Raw genomic sequence first — 6,000 nt, 5'->3', positions numbered from 1 at the left:
ACGTTATTAATATGTTTGCGTGTAACGTGACAGTCTGCGCGTGTTGTGTGCCATGGCGTGACGTGTTTTCGTGTAACATGTGACATGCATCATAAAAGCTTTACAGAGAAAAAATCGCAAACTTGAACTCGGGTGGCTTGAGCTTGAGCTACCCATCGTTCTCTCTAACTTTGTTCGGTTAACCTAGGTGTCATTTTCACCGGATCACTAGAACTTAAAGCCCGAATAACTCACATTTCTTGTGTGTCGCTTCGTCTTTTTCCAACATTCTACCTGACTTCTCGTTACTCTTCAAAATTATAAGTTTTAATGTTTTTGAATTTTTTTTCAGCTATTCCTGATTCTGATTCTGCTTATAATATAAAAGACTTTAACACACTTGTTATTTTACGCGCGCGAAAAGCGAATAAAATGTTCAGAATGTGGGCAACTTTTTCTAGATCAACTGCATCATGATCTGCATTACATTCATTTATGAAAAACAGTTTATACTTTTTTGATTGGCCGGTCATGTGATCTACGGGCGGCACTTTAGATTTTAGTGCATTGACTGAGGTAAACCACATTCTCAGCGATGAATACACCATGCTTGCAACTGTTCTTTTGTTGAACTTTACAAATGAATCAACTGCCAATCAAACATACTTACCATTTTCTTTAATCATAGAGGAAAAATTATATCTTCCTCAAAAACCTTATTTGTCCAAAACAAAAGTATTAATAACTTCTTTGCCATTATAGTGAGAAAAGCTAATTAAAGGTTGACGTATGTATTTTGTCTAAAAATACGAAGACTTTATCTTGTCCGTGGTTTTCCCTTTCCTGTCGAGTATTTTTAGGCAAATCATATCTTCGTCTTAAAGCTTATTTGTCCATAACAAAAGTATTAATACCTTCTTTGCCATTCTGGTCAGTGAGAAAAGGTAATTAAAGGTTGACGTATGTATTTTGTATAAAAATACGAAGACTTCATCTTGTTCGTGGTTTTCCCTTTCCTGTCGAGTATTTTTAAGCAAATACCATTTTATTTTGCCCTTGAAGGACGGAAGTATCAACTTGGATAAGCCAAAGCTTTCTGCCATTATATATAAACATGAACTGGATTCAAATGGATTACTTTTGAAATATCAAATATTTTCTTGCCAGGGGACAGTGATGGGGCCCGCCAGCAAATTAAATTACTAAACGTGCAATAAACTATCAGAAACGAACGAACGAATATTTAATATTTTTTTTTAGCCCAAAGTAACACATCTTTCTTTGTATAATTTGACAGTCTAAAAATATGAGGTTTTTAAAACTCTTTTGTGTTAGGGGAGAAACGATTCAAAAACACAGAGGGAGATATGTTGCTAGTGGTTAAACGATAAGGAATTGTGGCTTTTACATACGCATTCACACGGAGTGTTGTCTACATGCTAAGAAAAGAATTCAAAACAAGGCAATTATGATCCATAGTTCACTGCTTGCTGTCTTGACAAATGGGTAAGGCCTAGCATGAACCCCCATGTTAAGAGTTTTAATTATTTCAGGACAGTTTTATTTCAGGAAAACTAGCCTATTTTACATATCACCTGAATTAGATTGAATTTTGTTTATCCGCAAGCTAAGGACAAATGCGCCCACTCCCGGAAGCTGTATGCTGTAATTGGTTTTATATATCCTACTGAAGAAATGCAGTAGCCCAGTGGACTCAAACATCACATTAACTGCGCGTTTTCAAGGGCGGCATTGCGCCGCGTGGCACTGTGATCGCACTTGTGTGACTAGACCTTCAAAAGTCAACAGCGACAAAAATAGGGTAAGAACGTCTTAATATCTCAGACATGATGATTGCTAAAAAATACTCCTTGTCGACATTTTAAGTAAGATTTCCCTTTGATTTAGTATTATCTGTGTGAGTTTGATGACATTTCTTTTTGAGGTGGTTTTGTTCAGTCTTCGATCGAGCAAAATTACAGTGTGGATAAAAGTTATTTGAGAGTAATATTTCGCAGAATGTAAATTCTTGAAGGGTAGGGTCTCACTTTTTCTCCGATAGTCTTGATAGTCAATGGTCAATTATGAACAGGTGTTGCCTGGGAAAAGAGGGCGCCTCCATGGCCCCTAAAATCGGATCTACTTAAAAGCAGTCGAAAAAATTTCATTTCATAATCTTTGTGGTAGAATACCGTAAAATAGCAAGGGGACATGTTGGCCGGGTACTAGTTCAAGAGGTTGAGCGCTTATTTCTTTTTGTAAAGGGAATTGTATTTTTACTACGGCCTCGAAATATTGGGTGGGGGGGGGGGGGGGGAGGCACGGTACAGAATCGTGAAGAAAGTTGTGGGGGTACAGCCACGCCCTACTTGTCATTTCCTTATAATTTTTTTAAATATTGGGGGGGGGGGGGGCAATGCCCCACCACCTGCTACGGCCCTGAGCTATGACAACTGACCCGTATGAAGAAAACGTTGTCGTTTGGGGGTCTGGTAACGAGGAATCTTTGTTTCTTGTGAGAGACCTTCTCCATTGACTAAATATGGTCACAGTCACTGTTTTTTCTTCTGATTACAAGTCATAAAGTTTACGAAGCACCTGCGGTACGGCAACCTTAAAAATGACAAGAATCATGCAGTTTTTCCAAATAAAGAATATATTAGTTTTCTTATATGGAAGTGACCGCGTTTGTCAAAAACGACAATTTTTGGCTAAATTTTCTTGATATGTCTCATTTTATTGGAGCAAAAGGGGATTGAATTGAGGGTATCATTTCCAGTTTTGGTGGGAAAATCTAAAGCACTTTCCTTAAATTCGTTAAAGTTCGACAATACCAAGAAATATTGATAAAGAGTTTTGTGTTACAATTTATATATTTTCTCGTGTATTTTGATTGACATCTCGATCCACGTCACAAATGGCTCGACGATGCCAGCAGACATTTTCCGAATGTTGATCAAAACACACAGCTTTTGCTATCCATACAAACTGAAAATCATTTGATAGAAGAAAATATAAAGAATTATCAAATCTATCAACTATAGGATCTTCCTAAACTGGTGAGCGCGCAAAACCAAAATTTTAGTAAATCTCGTTCTAAGAGTACACCACAGACGTGAGCTCTGGGAACTGGGGACGATATTGAAGCTTAGTCACGTGTTGTGAGCCTGCGCATGCGCAGAAATGTCTCATGCCCCTCTAGCCTTACATACGGAAAATACTTTGAATCTGAAGACCTCATGTAAACTTTGATCGCCATGCCACAGACTGGCGGGCCATCGCTGATCTAAAATTGCGTACAAAGTGGAGTTTACAGACGAAGCTATAGAAAATGCTGCCAGAGTGCTTTTTTCGCGGAGTTTTGGAGTCACATTCCCCTTCGTCCGCATTTTGGATCAGCTGTGAACCAACAATCTGTGGCATTTTGTATGCGCGCAACATCGTGAAAACGGTCTATTAATAGCCCTAAAAGTCCTGAATTATTTGATAACTGCGTATTCGAGAGAGGGGGGTTGGTTTGGGGGGGAGTGGAGGGGGTGGTTATGTGCCTTGGTGCATTTACAGATACTTGAGACGAGGCTCAAGAAGGAAATTAGCCTTTTTGAGTATTAATTGTCCCGTTTTTTTAAGGATATTCTCTGTTCAAATTGCTACGTGTCAGCCGAAGATTTCGTAATAAAGTAGTAATATCCAACCACCGGAGATAGATCACAGTTATTCTTTGATTGTTTATCAGTGTAGATTGATTTGAAAAGAATAAAAAGGAAATGTTTATAAGCTTCGGGTTAAAACCCCAGCCGGTCATTGTCATAGATTGATTTGATGAATGCTATATATACTTAAGCACCGGGGGAGATTTTTAAGTACGTCTTTGTACTTCGTCTAAAACATTTAGCTATACAACTCATAAAAATATCTATACCGCTGTTCAGGGTCATAATATAGCACATCATTCCTGTCGGTTTTCGTAATTTTTCGTGGCTAATTATCCAAAATCCAAAAATACTCATCTTATTTTGCCCTCACAAAATAACCAGTTTCTGGATATAATAAAATCTGTTCCGAACAGTCTTTTCCCCCTTTTTGCTTGGCTAAAATGATATCATTAGGGTCCGCCTCTAACATTCTATCGCGTGTTTCTGTAGTCCATACAAGAAACAAAACCCCGCCTAAATTAATGAAAATGTCATCAATGAAAGCTCCTAAAATCCCAACGTTATATAACTGCGAAGTTTGTTATCTTAAAAGTTTTTGGAAATCCTTACCCTTATATGTTATCTTCGGACTTGTTTTTAAGCTATCAGGCAATATCTTGAGTCTAAGATTCGCTTCCCCAAGCAAGGCACATTTATGATTCCTGCACCACAATTTTTTTAGCGTTTTCTTTTCTCTTATGACCTTTTTATGCCCTCTCGTTCTACCATAAAACAATGGGTGCTCTCGTGTCAAGGGAAATAGTCCAATGCTCCCTTGGAAAAGATACATAACACATTGATGAAAGCGTTCCTACTTGAACCTGTGATTAATGGGGTTGTTTTAGAGATAGTTTATTACTTTTATGATTCATCACCGTCAAAAAAGATGAACGTTCGAATGTACAACCCAGTGAGAGGAGCTTCGACCAAGTATAACTTGGTTGCTTTTATTCAAAATCAAAGTCCATCAAGTATATAGTCTCCGCTGTGATGATAAAGAAGCCCACTTTCAAACGGACTCATTATTTCCGAGTCGCCATTTAATCACTTTCGTAATATATAGTAAACTATTGTAAATCTCAAAGCAGGTAATTTACCATCTGCGCACATAGTAAAATGACAATTTTTAATTCTCATTAATCTCCGACTCGCACATGCATGTGTTTTTCACACGTTGCAAGATTAAACTGTCCAAAGATTGCAATAAACAATTTGTATCGACAACGGGGGCTGACAATTGAAAAAAATTATCATATTGAAAAACGAAAAAGAAATACATCATAGTTTATTTGACTTGTTTCTATGTCGCAAAAAGTGGTGAGGCCGCGGTGCCTATGATGGTTTCAGAAAGGGGCTTATTGGAGGGACTGGATATACTTGTGATAATACTTCGGTTTTGTCTGTATTCTTCACCCCTTTTATTTCTTAAAACACACGCCATTTTTGTAGCCTTCCGCTGTTTCAGCCCGAGAATCTCGGATTTTATCATGAGTTCATAAAGGGGAAAACGGGAAGGCCAAATAACTGAATCTATGGCAACGAAAAACGGGTCCGAAGTGAAAAGATAGTGCAGAGAGTGTGAAAGCTAAAATTTGTGGTCTTTATGAATTTTTTTGTAATAATTGTAGAATAATCAGTTATCATAAGTTTTGCTTGGATTATGATAATTACTAATGAAATTTGCTTTTTCAGTAGGTTTAAAGTCAGGGTCCATCCGGGTCCTTGGCCCAACCAATGGCCTAGAGTTATTTTTAGCTCTATATCGTGACTGTTGTATCACCTGGGCGGTACTCAGGCGTGCGCAGGACATGGTAACGTTTTTGTACCAAACACAGGTGAACCCACACGATTCGTGTCTACCTAACCGACTATCCTCACTAAGACAGCACTAGTTTTTGTATTTACACAGTTGGCCCCACAAAACACATCTAAGGAAATGAAATCTCGCAGTGTTTTATAATTAATCTCTTTAACTTCAGCTTGTTTTAACCTCGGGGTGTTACAGAATCCCATTAGATGACACGAAATCTATTTTTCTACGTTTGAGATAGACGACTTTGAAAATGACCACGATGAAAATGATGAAATTGCTAGAAGAACATTTTTAGTTTAAAAAAGACATTTTCCTAAAGTAGTTCTATGGAAAGGGCTAGATGTAAAAGGAGGAATAAAATAGTGAAATTTTCATTTACGATAGAATACACTGCGTGACCTGCATAAAATATAATGTCGTCGATGAAACACCCGGTGCAAGATTTAGTGCATTGATTGTTAACATAAAGAACAATGACAAAGAAATTTGATCTTATTAAAGTAAACGCAAAAA

General features: G+C 37.6%; 1 protein-coding gene across 1 annotated transcript in view; it reads left to right on the top strand.

Moving 5' to 3' along the window:
• Positions 1–1,475: 1,475 nt before the first annotated feature.
• The window catches only part of LOC5502646 (octopamine receptor), a 28,557-nt gene continuing 24,032 nt past the window's right edge, over positions 1,476–6,000 (top strand). Inside the window, exon 1 of the mRNA XM_032370941.2 lies at positions 1,476–1,801. The gene's annotated coding sequence lies outside the window, so the exon portion shown is untranslated. The remainder of the gene's footprint in view (positions 1,802–6,000) is intronic.

The sequence above is a fragment of the Nematostella vectensis genome, chromosome 6 (genome assembly GCF_932526225.1).
Source record: "Nematostella vectensis chromosome 6, jaNemVect1.1, whole genome shotgun sequence".
In the NCBI taxonomy this organism is placed as follows: Eukaryota; Metazoa; Cnidaria; class Anthozoa; order Actiniaria; family Edwardsiidae; genus Nematostella; species Nematostella vectensis.
This window is presented reverse-complemented; position numbering and strand designations above follow the sequence as displayed.